Below are 18,193 nucleotides of genomic sequence, written 5' to 3'. Positions count from 1 at the left end.
GGAAGCAGCAGGTGTGTGTTTCTGCTTGAAAGTAGAGACGGGTAAAGAGAACTGAAAGTGTTAGTCGCTCAGTCGTGTCTGAGTCTTAGTGATCCCATGGACTGCAGCCCACCAGGCTCCTCTGTCCATGGGATTTTCCAGGCAAGGATACTGGGGTGGTTTGCCATTTCCTTCTCTAGGATCCAACCCCAGTCTCCTGCATTGTAGGCAGATTCTTTACCTGAGCTACCAGGGAACAGGTAACAGCATCAGAAAACGGGTAACTAATCAAGATCCAACTGCACAGAGGAGCCGAGCCATCACCCAGGAAAGAAGATGGGCTGAGGTCGGCAAGGGGGCATGGAAACTTGCTGTCACTTCTTATTAACAGACAAACCCCTGGCTCCCCTCCCCACTCCCAACAAAAATAAAATCACCAGTATGCCCTTCCTCCCAGATACTAAACAAAATCAACCTTTCCTGCTGGCCAGACTGTTAATGTCCCAGGCACAATGACTGTTATCCTCAACTCAAAATCATTAAAACACTGAAAATTCACCTACATCTGGGAATAATCCAGCAGGTTCAACAGCACTACTCATGACCCCAACCCCACACACCTAGAAACATCCAGTCGTGCAGAATAGTGAACAGCAGCCCTCAAATGGACTGGAGCAGGGTGCTGTGGGGAGTAACAGGGCCCATGCCTATCTCTCAGGGCCAGTGCTTCAAGGCAGTTGAAAGCAAACACTATACCCTTAGACGTTTCAAAGCTTGGGCCTGCGACAGATCAGCAGTCCTGGGTTTGTATACAGTGTGGGTCATATAATCTGACCAAGGCTTTGCATATCATTGTTCATTGCCCCCAATTCCCACTAGTTCAGCATTTCTTATCAACCATCTGTCTCACAACCTCATGGCCCACTTATTAAAAATGTTCCTCACTGACAATAAACATCTCCGGACTGGACTTACAAACTACAGTGTTTAAACACTACCCAGGTCGTCTTTATGCACATTTAAGTCTGAGAACTTCAGCAATGTTTCTGCAAACTGTGGGCCATGAGTCATGACCAGCAGTTGATTTTTTTTTAATTAAGTAGGAAAAAATTATAAATAGAACACACTGCAGGTAGTCAGAGCAATTATTGTTTCTGGGAACTTAAGCGGTTGTGGACCTCTGTGCAGTGATGTAAAATGTATTCATCACTGTGGTTCAGTTTGAAAACCACCCTCCTAGAGGGATGAAGGAATATTTTTACGGAATATTTTATGTTATTCCTATGCATGGCGTTTATTTACCATTTTTCACCCCTAATTCCGAGCTTCTGGGTTTTAGTTCAAGCACAAGTTACCAAGACACAAAGGCTGTTATCAAATCCTAAACTGATGAGGCAATGCCAAACTGAATAGGGGGGTCAGCCCAAGGCTCCTTCCTGCCCCAGACCCTTCTCAAGGAGCTGGGGATACGGAAAGGTGCCAAAGGGAAGTTTGTACAACTCTCCCCAGGCTGGACTTGTTCCTTGGTAAAGAACTTGCACGCTCATTATCATACATTAGAAGAATTGAAATATTCCCTTATGAGGGGGTAGGACGCCAGGGGCGAGGGAGGCTCAGTCTAAGGAATAGAGAGAACTCAGGTTCAATCCATCAGTGCAGTCCTGGGGCAGTGACTAGGTCAAAGGAAAGTCAGGGAAGGGTGAATCCAGGCCCACTGACCACCAGGCCCTGAGCTCTCAGAATCAGGACAGCACTGGACAGCATCGGGCATGTGAAGTCACGTCTCACCTCAGAACCAGTGACATCGGTTGCCTTGGGCAAGTCACTTAGTTTTTCAGTCCCCTAGGTTCCTTGTATAGCCAATGTTCTGGGAGCAAGTGGAACACAAGGAATCAGACAGGGTCCCATCATGCCCAAAGCTCTAGGACAGGCAGCCCCATCTTGCCCGACCAGAAGAGAGGAACCTGTGAGGAAGAGCTAGGGGGGAGAAGGAATAGCTGGGACTTCTCTGGTAGTCCAGGGGTTAAGGCTCCAGCTGCCATTGCAAGGGGCGTGGGTTCCATCCCCGATGGGGGAACTAAGATCCCGCCTGCCAGCAGGATGTGGCCAAAAAGGAAAAAAAAAAGAGTAGCTAGCTGTCTTTTCAGCTTTTAGACTCATCAGAAGCAACGACTTACTGAAAACAGCCTGAAGATTCGAGGAGAGCCACCGACAAGGAGACCAGAGCTCAAAAACCAAACAACAACAAAAAAAAACCCCAGCGAAGCACAGGAGCGGTTTCCCCGTGCCATTCAAAGCCGCGGGACCGCGGGCAGGTCAGCTACATCACACAGAAAACCCGAAGGCGCTCACTCCCTAGGCTTTATAAGCTCTTGTAAGCCGAGAGTGAAGTCAGAGGTGGCAGGCTCCTGGGCCGGGTCCAAAAGAACAGGTGGTTCCCCTCCCCCCAACCCTCGCCAACGAGAGAAAAGTCACCACTTGGGGTAAAGATCCCCAGAGGAGGTCAGCGGCCAGGGAGGGTGCACCTGAAGCCGTGAGGGGTCGGGGATGCCCCCCAGACCCACTTCCCGAGAGATACTCGCTGGAGAGGCCCCCTGATTCCGTCGGGCAGGAGTGAACTCGCGCCCACCTCTTTGGCAAGGGCGCTGGGGAGGCGCCGGGAAGCGGCCAGGCAGGAACTCTGCGGCGGTTACCTCTGCCCAGGGCCGGCCAAGTGCTCCTCGGAGTCTTGAGGGCGGCCAGTCCCCCAAAAGGCGGGGGGCCGGGGGGGCACCGAGGGCGGCGCCCCCGGACCCAGTGTCTCCAGCGGAGACCCAGCGACATCGGGGACAGAAAACGCCTGAAACTCCCACCCTGGCCCCCCACCCACGAAGTCCCAACCCGCGGGAACTAAGCTGAGAAAGGCGCGGCCATCGGGTCTCCAGGTTCACACCCCCCGCCCCCGCCCCGCGCACCCCAGACCAGCCCCGCTCGTCGCCCGGGTCCCGGCCCCGACCCGGGGACCCGCGCCCCCTCGGCGCCCGCGGCGGGCTGCAGCCGGGGCCCGGTAGTGTTTGTAAACAAACCGATCACGTGGCCCCGGCGGCTCGCTCCCCGCCCCCTGTGCCCGCGGCCCCCCCACCCCGCCCCGGGGCGACCCCCGCGCCGGATCCCACCTCGGCCGCGCAGGCTGGAGGGTGCCGCGCGCGCTCCGAGGGAGCCGGGCCGCCGGGGCCCCGGGGCGGGGTTGTGGGGGGGACGGGGACGGGCGTCCCGCGCCCCAAGCGGGCGCCCCGCGCTGACAGCACGCCCCACGCCCACGCGCGCCGCGCTCGCGTCTCACTCACCCGGCAGCCCGCAGCCCCGTCCGGCCCGCGCCGCGCTCGGCTCCGCGGGGATGCGCAGCAGCGAAGGACCGCCCGGCCGGATCCCGGGCCCCGGGCGCGCTCTTAAAGCCACAGCCGCAGCCGCCGCCGCTCCGCATCCCTCCCGGCCGGGCCGGGGGCTGCCGGGTGACGGACGCGCCCCCGCGCCTATCCCCTCGGCGCAGCACATAGCAACACGCCGCGGGTTGGCTGCGCCCGGCCGCAGCCCATCCGCCGCAAGCCAATCAGCGAAGGACGGAACTCCGCCCCCTGCTTCCCCGACCTCCGCCCCCCACCCCCCACCACCCCTTTGGGCCCCGCCGGGCTTGGGTGCGGGGCGCGAGGCGGGCGCCGGGATCTAGCCCTGGGGAGGCTGAGCCCGCCGGGCCTGGCGAGGCGGGGAGCGGCTGGCCCGAGGAACGGGGAGGAAGGGTGATGACGATGGAGAGGCTCTCGGCGCCCGGGCGGAGACCGTTTATTTGGGTTTGGAGTTTGTCTCCAGGTCAAGGCTGGGATTTCTAGAACCCGGGGTGGCTGAGGGGGCGGGGGGGGGGGGGGCTCTTTCTAGTGCTGCTTCTGCTTAGAGGAGCTAAGACAGTAACTCACTCCTTACGCCTTAGCGGCCCCTAACTCAGTCTAAGTTACCTGGAGAGGCTCTCGGGACCCAGGGCAGTTGAATGTAATAAGACAACGCCAGCCCGAGCGCCCCCCCCCCCCCCCCAGGCCCCACTCAGCAGCAAGGCATTTCCCCTTGTCTGCTCTCCTTAAACTGGGCGCATTAAATGCAGGATAAGAGGCATTTACAGGCATTGGAAGACACCTCGCCCCTGATTGCTGCTGGTTTTCTAAGGCTTTTGAAGAGGATCGATTCACCCGGGACACTAGGATGGTCAGTGACCATAGGGGCAGTGCGCCCAGTCTGGGTCAGTGGAGCGGTGCTTTTCACGGAAGAGACGGTTAAAAAATAAGCCCACGGCTATCAGGAAATCTAGGGAGGCACCAGGTGGGCGGAGTGGGGCGGTCTCCCAGCAAGAAAACAGGTCACTTTGAGAAAGAATGCAGCCAGGGATCAGGGGCAGAGAGCAGTTCAGCCTTTTCATTTGGCCTCTGGGATTCTGCAATTGCTCAGAAAGCAGTAGGAACCCCAGGTTTCATTTAGAGCCGCTGTCAGAATGTGAGACACTTCTAGAGGTGACGCTGTCTTCAACCCCTTTCCACGCTGGTTTGCGCGAAAATGGAGAATGGTACCCAAGGTAGATCCCTAGGTGGCTCAAACTTCACCACAACTCCAGCCAGCTGTCTTTAAAATGCGTTTGATTCAGTTAATATATTTCTCACTTGGATGTATTCTAATAATATACGTTGCATGGTTGGGTGTGAATCCAGTCCTAATGTTAGTAAAAACAACAAAAAATACCAGAAACACATCGGCATCTCACATGTGTATCAGTCTCAGTGTAAGCATTTTCAGTGTAAACAAGAGCACCTTGTCACTGTTCACAGTTGATGAAAAGTTTAAAACAAAAAAAATTTCAAATACTTATCAGATAAAGAATCTAGAAAGGTTTTAGCACTTAATCCTTAATCTGTGAAGAAGTGGTAGATTCTTTAGATTATTGAGATCTTGATTTCTGCCCTAATCTGCCTCTTGGGCAAATTTCTTCCTCTCTCCAGACCTTAGTAGCCGCAGTTTGAAACAAAGAAGATGGAAATAAATTGAAATAGTCTTCTCCAGGCACTAAAATCTAAGCAGGTCCAGAAAGTCAAACTTGTTACAATGTTTCAACAACATCCTAGTGAATGTTTCTGTTGCCAGATCACCACTCCCCAGCAGCAGGCCTTACATGAGTTTAACACCCTGGAATATTGGTATGTTATGTAACAAGATTGGTGGCTACTGTTTTAAATAAAAGATAATGTTAGCTAAGGAGGACGAGCCTGGTGCTGAGCTTCAGAGGGAGATCTGAGGACCCCTGCAGGCCGGCCGTGTGTATGCCGGGGACTGGAAGAGGCATCCAGACTGCAAGACTAGAAACAATAGAACCAAGCCAGGCAGCCAACAGAAAAAGATGAAATAAGCCTGATCATGCCTCCTCCCTGTCAAAAGAGCGGAGCATTGTGAACTATTCCCAGGAGGAGGTAGAAGTGAAACAAAGTAGCAGAAACAACTTCTCTTCCTCTTTGAAAGCACCTTGAAGGGCCTCTCAGGACACATTGACTGGTGGCCTGTTCTGTGCAGACTTGCCTGATTGGCTTGAATGGTGGTTTTCCAAAGAACCTACCAAAAGAATAGAGGGCTGCGCTTATGGAGAGAGTGTGAAAATGGACAGATATCTATCCCGTAGAGCAAAGATGAGGTGGAGAAATACAGGGAGAGATGTAAATAAATTCGTTCAGATCACCCCACAGACAGGGTATCAATCAGCTTGCCTCTGTCAGTGGCCCAGGACCCTTGTCTCCTCCATGTGTGGCTGAATTCATTCATTCCCAGAGCTTTCACAGCCATTCTTTTCCAGCATCCGCTCTCTCCAATCCCACATTCCTACTGTTGCCATATTGACATCACTGCTACCGTGAAAAGGTTCACTTTTTTTTTTCTTTTGACCATGCCACTCACAGTGGGGGATCTTAGTTACCCACCCAGGGATGACCCCATGCCCCCTGGGTTGGAAGCACAGTCTTAACCATTGGGTCACCAGGGAAGTCTCAAAGGTCACTTGTATATGCTTATGGTGGGCTTCCCTAGTGGCTTAGCTGGTAAAGAATCTGCCTGCAATGCAGGAGACCTGGGTTCCATCCCTGGGTTGGGAAGATCCCCTGGCGAAGGGAAAGGCTACTCACTCCAGTATTCTGGCCTGGAGAATTCCATGGACAGAAGAGCCTGGCAAGCTGTAGTCTATGGATCACAAAGAGTCGGACACGACCAAAACTTTCACACTTTCTTCCTTTCCCTCACCCCCACAGCTGTGCATCAGTGGGTCCTGTCAGCTCTACGTCAAGAATGCATATTCTATTTCCTCTGAGCATGTCTGTCTCCACTGCCCGCTCCCTGGTCGGAGCCACAGCATCTCTTGCCTAGAGTAAGCCACAGCCTCCCAGCTGATCTCCCTGCTTCCAGTCCATTCTCTCCGCAGCAGCCGGATGGTACTTCCTCAAAACAAACCCCTTACGATGGCCACAAGGCCCTGCTAAGCAGGCCAGCCCACCTCTCTGGTCTTTCCCCTTTGCTCACACTGCTCCCGAGGAGCTGGCCACCTTTCTGTTCCTTAAATACACTGGGCCTAGTCGTCATCATCTACTTTTTTTTTTTAAATTTAATTTATTTATTTACTTTTTGGCTGTTCCACTCAGCTTGCAGGATCTTAGCCCCCACCTCCCCAGGAATCACACCCAGGGCCCTGACAATGAAAGTGGAAGTCCTAACAAGGGGTCCACACCAAGCCTAGTCTCGTTACCGAGTCAGTGCTTGCTCTTCCCTCCACCTGAAGTGCTAGAAGGCTGCCTCTCACCACTTTTCTTAGGTCTAATACTTCCTTCTTAGAGGCCCCTCAGTCGTTGCATGCTCCCCCTTCCAAGGTAGTCTCTATTCTACCTACCTCCAGCTTTTCATAACACGTATCTCTCTGAAATTACCTTGTTTATTTGTTTTCTCTCTCATCCAGCTCTAAAGTATAAACTCCATAATCGAGTCAGGGACGTCACCATCCTTCCTGTTGTCTCCCCAGTGCCTGAAAGAGCGCCTGGCACACGACCAATACTTGTGGAATAAATAACTGAACAAATGAATGAACATGCTCCCCACCTCCCACCCCAGCCCCTGCAGTTTGTTTCACTTAGCTTCATGCCCCTCCCCTCTCTGCTCCTTGCTCATCCTATCTCAAAGCCTTTCACTCGAGGACTCAGTCCGAAGATCAAATGTCACTTCTTTGGAGGAGTTTCCCCTATTCTTTCTCTTCCCGGTGCCCCCCACAGCAGTGTATTCATATCTCTATCACACCACTCCACACTTTGCACTCCCTGTTAAGAGATCTCAGTTATCCATTCCCTCTGCCAGTCCCTCCTGGGCTGGAACCTTATCAGATCATCTTTATATTTTCAGCACCTGGCATGTGACAGGCCTTCCCTCCAGGTTTATATCTGAGCTGAAACCAGTCGGGATCCAAGCAGGAATGGATAAGCTCTGTCTTCAGAGTCCACTGATCAATTATAGCGGTCTGACCTGATGGTGTGACCACATTAACCTGAAACTTCAGGATATTCCGTCATGAAAGGAGCTGCCTACATTTTAAAATCACAGCACAATGGAAACTTCCTGAACTCTAAAGGCTACAGGCTGTCACACTACCACACCACCTAGGAAAACAGCCAGGGAGGGGAGGGGGCGCTCTCCTCCCAGGCTGCACTGACCCCATCCTGCCATCTTCCCCAACATGGAAAGTCCCATGACGTTACATCACAGAGGAGGGCCTGGTGCCATCTTCCTGCAGACACATCATGGCAACAGTGCTTTGTTTCTGGACGTACAATAGATGCTTTCTCTGATCCTTGTCCAAGCCCCTCACTTTCAGTCGTGAAAGTGGCTGATTATGTGCTTTTCAGACTGTAAGTGGGTAAGGGTTATGCGTCAGCCCTCCTGAACACACGCTGAACAAAACAGCTGCTCTCATTGAGCACATGTTGTGGACAGAGCAGTTTCTATTCTATCTCATTATATTTAATCCTCAAAGCAACCTGCAAGATAGGTATTTTCCTCCATTTTCTTTTCTTTCTTTTTTTTTTTTTTTTTTTACAGAAGCTGATCCTATGGAATTAAGAACCCTGATCTATCTGGCTTCAAAGCCCATTCATTCGTTCTTCTACACCATCAAAGAGGACAAAGTCTTCGCTCCTCTTCTCTTCAAATATTCCAGTCACTTTGACAAGGAAACTCATCCAAACATCAGATTACCCTCACAAAGCAAAACTCAAAGGGTCCAGAAGCAAGAGCTGTAAGGATTTAGAACTTCCATCTTAAATGCAACATCTGATACAGACACTTTCCAAGCATTTTAATCCAATCTTCACAATAACCTTACGAGGAAGATAACACAGGTGTACTAACCTTACATACCTACCTACTATTCCACTGGGGAAAAGATCTGCAACTATGGGGAAGGGGACTTACATACCTTACCGACCGTTCCAAAATTCAACAAGCTTTAAAAAATTAAAAATTTGACACAACCTGTATGGAACAATAACAAAGCAGTGGTACTCAATAGTACATCTCTAGGGTAAAAAATATTTGGGAGGATGAAAGCAATTGCATTTTCCTTCTTTATTTTTACTCTTATTGAGTGTCTTTTCATTTCCAGCCCTTCCCGGGTGGACTAGTCTCAATATTGGTATAATTAATAGATTATGCCTCACAATCAATTACAGTACCCCTCTTCTGCATAATTTTTGCAGATGACTCTCTTCTGCATAATTTTTATTTTTTATTTTTTTTCCTGCATAATTTTTAAACTGATGTAAAAAGCCTTAAAAGATTTTTAAAATTAATTTATTTATTTGACTGTGGCAGGTCTTTGTGCTTTAGGATCTTCAATCTATGTTGTGGCGTGTGGGGATCTTTAGTTGCACATGCAAACTCTTAGTCGCGGCATGTGGGATCTAGTTCCCTGACCAGGGATTGAACCCAGGCCCCCAGCGCTGGCAGCACAGAGTCTTAGCTACTGGACCACAAAGGAAGTCCCCAAGATTTTGTTTGTAAACTTTGACATAGCTCATTTGATGGCAAGCTTCAACTGACATGAGGTTATTCATAGGCTTTATTAGTCCCATCTAGCATGTTCATATCTTTCTTACTAGAATATTAATATTTGGAAGAGCTCATACACCCCGGGGTTTTATGTAATATATAGTATATGCACTGAAAGATTCTAGAATTTAAAACACATCTATGCCAGGGTTTCAACTATAGGACTGGGGACTATAGTATTATCCCAACTTTACAGATAAGTAACTTGGGAGAAGGCAATGGCAACCCACTCCAGTACTCTTGCCTGGAAGATCCCATGGACGGAGGAGCCTGGTAGTCTGCCGTCCATGAGGTTGCTAAGAGTCGGACACGACTGAGCAACTTCACTTTCACTTTCCACTTTCAAGCATTGGAGAAGAAAATGGCAACCCACTCCAGTGTTCTTGCCTGGAGAATCCCAGGGATGGGGGAGCCTGGTGGGCTGCCATCTATGGGGTCGCACAGAGTCGGACACGACTGAAGTGACTTAGCAGCAGCCCAGATAAGTCACTTAGATTCAGAGAGGTTAAGTAACTTGCCCAGGCTGACACAGATAGTAAATAGTAGAACTACAATGAGAAATAGTCTGCAGCTGTGGGAAAAAAAATTGGAACACATGTGACAGCCTGAGGGTTAGTTTTTCTGAAGGCAAAAATAGGAAGTGACAATTCACAGTAGAAGAAGAAGAAATAACTTGTAAAGATATGAATATTCAACCATACAGATAACAAGAAAAAAGTAAATTAAAATTACAGTGAGGTATTATATTTATCTTATCAGATTGACAAGTAGTAAAAAGCTCAGCAACACTGTGTTGAATTCACTGTACAGTAGACACTAACAACATTGTTAGTGTCTATAAGCAACTATCCTCCAATAAAAACTAAAAAAAACAAAACCCAAAAATAAAATCATTGTGTTGAAGAACCCATGACAAAATACACACTCATATGTTGTTTGCAATAAGGTAAATTGGTATGATTTCTATGAAGGGCAATTTGACAACCTCTCTCAAAATAAGAAGTTAATATACTCAGAAATTTCACTTCTAGGAATTTATCCTTAAGATGGACTCACACATGTGCATGAAGATGGACATTAAAGGATTGTTAGTTTTAGCAAAAACTCTGACTCTCTGGGAAATGTAACTTTACAAATTATTAAAGCCCAGAAATTTTACGACTCTCTAAAACTGATAATGTTTTAGTTTAGTCACTAAGTCATGTCCAATTATTTTGTGACTCCATGGACTGTAGCCCACCAGGCTCCTCTGTCCTTGGGATTCTCCAGGCAAGAATACTGGAGTGGGTTGCCATTTCTTTCTCCAGGGGATCTTCCTGAACCAGGGAGCAAACCCGTATCTCCTGCACTGACAGGTGGATGCTTCACTACTGAGCCACCAGGGAATATCTTCCAAAAAACAGATAATTGGGGATGATTATTTTTTTCTGTTCAATAGTAGAGAACTTCAAATGTTATTATTTTCACCCTGTAAGACATTAGCTAGTTATCTACCATAATTGCTATTTCAGAATTTCTTTTTATCCACTGATTTTATGATTTTCAACTTGCATATTCTGTTTTGAAACAACTTTGTCATCCTGGTAGTTTCTTCACTAATGGGTTAAGCAAAACTTTAATATATGGTTTCTATGCATTTATATTGAAAATATGATTTTCATCTTTTAAAACTAATGCTTTGAAATACTCTAAATCCATCAATAAAGGACTGGGTGAATAAATTACAGTGCCTCTGCCTGAAGAAGTACTATGCAGCCATTATAAAGAGGCAGGTTTGTACATAGCTACTCCATGGGGGCAAGGGTCTTTGGTTTCCCAATGAACCTAAGCACCTAGAATAGTGCCTGGGCTCATGGTGGTCTTAGTCTGCTTCTGGCTAACAGACAGTGGGGATTCTCAGGTGACTCAGATGTTAAAGAATCTGCCTGCAATGCAGGAGACCTGGGTTCAATCCCTGGGTTGGGAAGATTCCCATGGAGGAGGGAATGGCAACCCACTCCAGTATTCTTGCCTGGAGAATCCCATGGACAGAGGAGCCTGGCGGGCTACAGTCCATGGGGCTGCAAAGAGTCAGACGTGACTGAGTATGCACATAAAAAATAATACCAAAATATCAGTAGCTTACCCATACACACAAAACACATTGATTTTTTTTCTCGTGAATCTGTCAGGCACCTGTGCTCCAGGCTGAGGGTCACAGGCTGGGTTGAAATTGGCTTCTAGTGTCTTCTCATTTAGGGATCACTGATGTATGTTTAAGAAGTATGTGGTAACATACGATGCCTCTTAAAGCCTCTCCCTTGACTGACATATTGTCACTTGGGTCTGCAACCCACTATTCAAAGAAAATGATGTGATCAAGTCCAAAGTCAAGAGAGAAGAGAAGTATACTTCACTTTTTTCGGTGAAAGAGCCTCAAAAGTCACATGGCAGAGAGCAGGATGTATAACCCTCCCTTGAGGAGTGGAGAACAATGTTTCAATCTCGCATAGTGCTCAGTAAATATTGATACATGTTGAATGAATGAATTGAGAGAACAAACTCTAAGAATTCCGGGGCAGCGGGGGTGGGAGAGAAGGCACAGGGCAGTACAACAGTACAAAGTATGCCACTGTTTATTTTTTTAAATATAAATATATGTAGGATGTATAGAAGTATGCTTGAATACACCTTTACTATCTCTAGGAGAATGCTCAAGAAACTGGTACCTGTTTTTCCTGCTGGGAAAAGAACTGGGAGCTGGGAGCGAGGAGTTGGAGGGAGCCTTCCCATTAAGTATCGTGTATATGTATCACCTATTAAAAATAAAGTTAATTTCTCTACAGAGGAAATAAAAAGAACAACCCAACACAGTCTGACTATAGAGTCCAAACTCTGTGCTATCTTTGGGAGAAAGCCATGGATCAGGAGACTTTCTTTTGTTGCTAATCCATTGCAGACAAATGTCTCAAATGCCTGCAGACTCACCTATAGCACAACACCAATTACAACGAAAATTTCATCTCAGCCAATTTTTAAATGTTCCAGAGCCATAATTTTCAAACCCAGTGGAAAGTTTCCCAGGAATGGAAGTCTCTGAAGAGAGAGAGGTAAAACTAGTTCATCCTGATCCCGTCCACCAAATTAGCTTTGCTTTGGGCTGTTTTGCTTCTGAGTTTAAATAAAACCATCCTCCTAATAGTGAAATGAGATGATGGTTCTCTCATGCTCGCTTTATGGTTCTGTGTAGAGCAGTGTATTCCTTAGGCACCCCCAAAACTTCAGATAAAAGTTCCCCTCCAGCAGTAACAATAAGGAGAATCAAACCATGATGGAAGAGACTGGACATCCACACACAAGACTCCCCTAGTCCGCAAATGGATGGAGATTTGTGTTGATGTTCAGTCATTAAGTCATGTTCGACTCTTTGTGACCCTGTGGGCCTGCCAGGCTCCTCTGTCGTGGAATTTCCCAGGCAAGATACTGGAATGTGTTGCTAGTTCCTTCTCCAGGGGATCTTCCTGAGCCAGGGATCGAACCCTTGTCTCCGGCATTGGAGGGCATATTCTTTACCACCAGGGAAGCCCTACATAGAGATCTAGGACTTTCCATATGGGGATTAGGGCACGATGTCTAAATAAGAACAATCGTATATTGTTACTGTATCCAAAGCTATAAAATATCCTAGTCTCTGAGTGAATGCATTGTGTCATATACGGTCTGAAGAATAGCTCCATTCATGACTGCGGTATCTGAGCAAAGAATGGGAATTCCACACTGGAAATGTTGACAGTGGCACCTCCCTTACTGGTTTCCTCTCAGCAGAGCCTGAGGCACCTTGCAGTTTACTGCACCCCGTTTAATGGATTTACAGGTAATCTTACACTACCGAGTTCGGTTTCCATTAAGTTAACCCTCATAAAATGGACAAGAGGTTACCAACTTTCCTGCAGAGAAACCACAAATTAAAGATAATGCTACTAATTAAGGCCCAAGCAAACAAGAAAATGATGAGGTTGACATTTCTCTTACCTTTAATATCAGCCGTCACCCACATTACTCAGGAAAAAGCAATAACTGTCTTGTTAAATCTGACAAGAAGATGATAGCAAAAAAAAAAAAAAAAAATCAAAATTATCCACAGATGATTTGGAAAACTGACTTTACTTTTTGTTGTTGTTGTTTGTTAGGAAAGTACAACCAGAAATGTTTGGAGGCCCCTGGTTTGAAAAAATGACTCCCTAACAGCAAGAATTTGTCAGCAACTGCAAGGTGGTTCAGACAGAAGGCGCCCAACCAGAGTCTGGGATATTTTATTCTGCTTAACTGTTCACCCCTGCAGAAAGGCTGAATGAATTCAGCTTGAAGACACCATCTTGTAAGATCACCTAACTCATTTCTTAATTCCATTCTTGATTTTCAAGTATAATTTCTGATTCCAACATGGCTCCGCATGTTGTCTTTCTAACAGATGGTTGAGAACGTACCATCCAGGGTCATTGCATAATTCAATGTCGGACTCTTGTGAGCTTGGTTAACGTGGGTCTACCCCCAAGAGACTCTCACCTCTCAGTTATGACAAGATGAATTATTGGGACTTCCCTGGTAGTCCATTGGTTAGAGACTCTGTTCTTCCAATGCAGGGGGCCCTGGTTGGGGAACTAAGATCCTCCATGCTGTGGAGCAGGCCCCTTCCCCAGAAAAACAAACAAAGAGCAAAATGAATTCTTGAATTTGTCAAAGTAATGCCCAGACCCTAGAAGACAGGGATCCTCAATTTCCCCAAATGACTTCATCTCAGCCCTCTCTTCTGGCATTGCAGTAACCTAAATCCTTCTCCCGAAGACCCTGAAAAAGTAGTATATGAGAACCTGGGCCTGGTCTCTAAAACACGGGAGTTTCCAGCTCTGAATTGTGTTCACTCTATAGCACGTCTAATGTTATTCCTGCTCAACAGCTTTTTCTTCTTCGGTCTCAGTTTTTGAACAGTGTTAATTCACTGACTTGAAAGCTGATTGTTGCTTTGGTCTGCCAGGCCCCAAGGCCCAGACTCCCAACAAAAAAAGCTCTTCAGACAACACAATAGCCAAGATAAACGGACCCACAGAGCTGAGTTTACACAGGCTCCGAGCAGCTTCTCTGCTCTCCTGGCCTGCTGCTGCGGCAGACGGCTGCAGGATTGCAAAGCTAGCCTCTGTAGCATTCTCCCTCCCGTGACTGGACTCTTCTTTCTTTGAATAAAACTGACATAGATCTGTTTCCTTTAGTCAAATGACAATATCATCAGCTGTCTCAGCAGCTTGGCTGACCAGACTTTTATTTTTGCCTCACTGCCTGATGGCAATGCGCCAACGCCAGCAATTTCTGGAAGAGCAGAACAGTCTACTCGGGAAGGGTAGGGTGGGCCCCATGGAACTGGGCTAACTTTAGATCAATTAGGATGGCAGTTCTCAGCCTTGGTTGCATATTTGATTGAATCACCTGGAGAGATTTCCCAACCGAGCAATGCCGCACTACGAGCAATTGTGATTTAATTGGTCTGGCATGGAACTTGGGCATGGATGCTTTTTAAAGCTCCCAAGGTGGTACATGCAGTCAGTGGTGAAGACCACAGGCTTGGGATCTTATCCTCCAAGGGAGGATTTGAGGCTGACACAGTTCTCTTCTAAGCCTTCCAGTCTAAAGCTCCCTTCCGTCAGCTCCACAAATTCCATCTGGCAATTAGCTCACAGACATCTTTGCAAAAAGCTGCATGAGTGAAAATGTGTTAAGGGTACAATGCCATGCTTCACAGGTTCCAAGACATTTTCTCATGTATTCTTTCATTTGACTCTTAAAATAACCCTGTGAAGTAAGCAAGACAGGTATTATTATCCACAATTTTCTGGTAAGGAAATTGGTATTCTGAGCCAACCGAGGATGCAGACTTCTGGTTTTTGTTCAACGCTTTTTAAATTACATAATATATACTCTACAGAGACATGAGTAACCTCGGCTGTCACATATAGGGAGGAAATACTGAACAGGAGTAAAAAGCAAAGATTGTAAAATCAGATGTAAAAAGCTGAGTTTTCGTTTTGCCACGTAATAGTTCTACGATATTAGGCAGATATATAATCTTGCTGAGATTCAATTTTCCTCAACTGGAATATATATAATCAACTTGAAAGGGGGTATCAGTGAGATATAAATAGTTGATATTCTCAGTGTATGGTCAGGGCACATTTACCTACATGTTAGTTGGGCTCCTTTATTCCATTCAAAGTTTTCTTCAGTATCAGTCTTTGCCTTTCTTACCTAATACTGCAGTAGAAAGCAATGGGCTTGATTGGTTTGTGATGGTAGCATTTCTCACTAGTCATCAAATGATTCCTTTTAGATCAGAGTTCTAGCAAATCCACCATTTTAAGATCTCCACTTATTTTACCAATGCAATGCTTGATCGGATGCTTTTTAAAAAATTGATAGACTTAATTTATAGTTTTAAAGAAAAATTAAGCAGAGTACAGAGTTCCCATATAACCTGACACCTGTATACAGTTTCCCCTACTATTAAAATTTTATATTAGTATTATCATAAGCAATGCAGGAGACCCAGGTTCCATCCCTGGCTCAGGAAGATCCCCTGGAGCAGGAAATGGCAACCCACTCCAATATTCTTGCCTGGAAAATCCCATGGGCAGAGGAGCCTGGTGGGCTAGTACTCCAGAGGAGACTGGGGTTGCAAAAAGTTGGACACGACTGAGCATCTGAGCATATGGTACTTTTGTTCTAATTAATGAACCTACCCTGACACTTTATTATTAATTAAAGTTTATAGTTAGTCAAATTTCCTCCATCTTTACCTACTGTTCTTTTTCTGTTTTAGAATCTCATCCAGGTGCCACCTTATCTTTAGTTGTCATGTCTCCCAGCTCCTCTTGGTTTTGAGTGTCTCAGACTTTTCTTGTTGTTAATGACCTTAACAGTTTTGGGTAGTCCTGGCCCGGTATTTGTAGGATGCCCTCTACTGGGATTTGTCTGCTGTTTTTTTCTCATGATTAGACTGGGGTCACAGGGTACTGGGGAGGCAGATCACAGAGGTAACGTGCCATTTCGTCATGTATGTCAAGGGTAGGTACTATCATTATGATTTATCAGTGTTGATGTTGACCTCAGTCACCTGGCTGAGGTCATGTTTGTTGAGTTTCTCCACTACAGTTACTTTCCATTCCTCTTTCTTTGACAGCAAATCAGTAATGCGCAGCCTACACTATGGGACATCACTTAGCTGACAAAGGTTCATGTAATCAAAATGCAAATGTGAGAAATGTACCACAAAGAAAGCTGAGAGCCGAAGAATCAATGCTAGTGCTGGAGAAGACTCTTGAGAATCCCTTGAACTGCAAGGAGATCAAAGCAGTCAATCCTGAGGGAAATAAACTCTGAGCGTTCACTGGAAGAACTGATGCTGAAGCTGAAACTCCAATACTTTGGCCACCTGATGCGAAGAGCTGACTCACTGCAACCGACCCTGATGCTGGGAAAGATTGAGGGCTGGAGAAGAAGGGGGTGACAGAGGATGAGATGGTTGGATGGCATCATCGACATGATTCTGAGTAAACTCCGGGAGTTGGTGATGGACAGGGAAGCCTGGTGTGCTGCGATTCATGGGGTCGCAAAGAATCGGACACGACTGAGCGACTGAATGACCGCGCTATGGGAATAAAGCTCCCTCTTTTAGAGTGAAATGTCTCCTTAATTTATTTGGAATTCTTCTGCACAGCAGATTGATCAAATGCTTTTGTTTGTAAACCTTTTGCTGTCGCCACCCACCGAATCATGATGATTAACCTATTTGGTGGCGGCCATCGCCCTGTGTGCGCCAGAATGGAACCATAATGGGGTCTAGGGAGACCTCTTGTGGTCAAAGCGGGGCATAACAGTCAGCTACTGGTTCTCACTGTGCCGCCAACATTCCCCGGGGTTGTCCAGTGCTTCTCAGTCCAGAGTGATTCTGCCCCCAGCCCCCCAGGCGACGTTTGGCAATATCTGGAGACGTCTTTAGCTGTCACACTTTTGAGCAGTGATGCTGCTGACGTCTGGTAAGGGATGCTGCTCAACATCTTACAACGCAGAGGGCACACACTGAGCCAAGATATACCTGAGCTGACATACCAGTGATGCTGAGGTTGAGAAGCCCCGTGGCCAACAGCTGCATGCAAGTGTATAAAGGGGACAACAGTCCTCAAAGGAATATTGTTATAATGGGGGTGTGGGAGGGAAGACCCTGTTTTGTGGAGGGGCAAAAAAAAGGACAAATTCTTCAATAAAACATGCAGTTCATGTGTTCCCTGGTGATCCAGTGACTGACTCCACGCTCCCAATGCAGGGGTTCCGAGTTCAATCCCTGGTCAGGGAGCTAGATCCCACAAGCTGCAACTGACAGTCTGCATGCTGCAACTAAAAAGGATTCTGCATATCACAACTAAGAGCTGACACAATCAAATAAATAAATATCTTTTAAAATAAAACAAAAATTTTTTTAAAAATGCAGCTCAACACTATTGATCACAGCAGAGATGGAAGAAATGGTGAAGTGAGTTCTGGATATACGCAGTTTTGTTCTTTTTTTGGAAATGTGTGGCTCCTATTTGGGCCAGTCTTCTGCACACGGACCTGAGTGTCAAAAGCTCATGCTGTGGAGTTCAACAGAAGCAAATGGAAACTGGGGAGCTGTTCTAAACAGAAGAGGAACAAGTAAAGAAATTGGACTGAAGCTAGCATACTGAGAAGGGGATTATGTGAGATTGTTCATTTCAGATCATTGTGTTAAAACTAAGGGAAAAATTCAGCCAATCTAATTAAACAACCTCAATCCACAACTACTTTCAATTATATTTCCTATACATACATGTTTTTATGTTGCTGCAATTAATGAATATGACCATTCATATTCTGCTGTTTTCACCAAATAGTGTATCTGAAATATTTTTTTCATACTTCCAGAGTCTCCGTGGAAGTCTATATGATATTCCATAACATAGGTGCACCATAGTACAGGTATTCTTCTATTGTTAGACAATAATAGTGTTTCAAATTTTTCTCTTTT

The 18,193-nt window shown here is 46.6% G+C and overlaps 1 protein-coding gene across 2 annotated transcripts in view; it reads right to left on the bottom strand.

The window, feature by feature from the left end:
* Positions 1 to 3,479, bottom strand: part of YPEL2 (yippee like 2) — a 60,763-nt gene extending 57,284 nt beyond the window's left edge. Inside the window, exon 1 of one of the 2 annotated variants that reach the window (XM_070478561.1) lies at positions 3,306 to 3,479. The gene's annotated coding sequence lies outside the window, so the exon portion shown is untranslated. Of the gene's footprint in view, positions 1 to 3,134; positions 3,157 to 3,305 lie in introns of those variants that run through there. The other variant, XM_070478562.1, reaches the window with a different exon arrangement.
* Between the last annotated feature and the right edge of the window lie 14,714 nt (positions 3,480 to 18,193).

This window comes from Odocoileus virginianus, chromosome 17 (assembly GCF_023699985.2).
Source record: "Odocoileus virginianus isolate 20LAN1187 ecotype Illinois chromosome 17, Ovbor_1.2, whole genome shotgun sequence".
In the NCBI taxonomy this organism is placed as follows: domain Eukaryota; kingdom Metazoa; phylum Chordata; class Mammalia; order Artiodactyla; family Cervidae; genus Odocoileus; species Odocoileus virginianus.
This window is presented reverse-complemented; position numbering and strand designations above follow the sequence as displayed.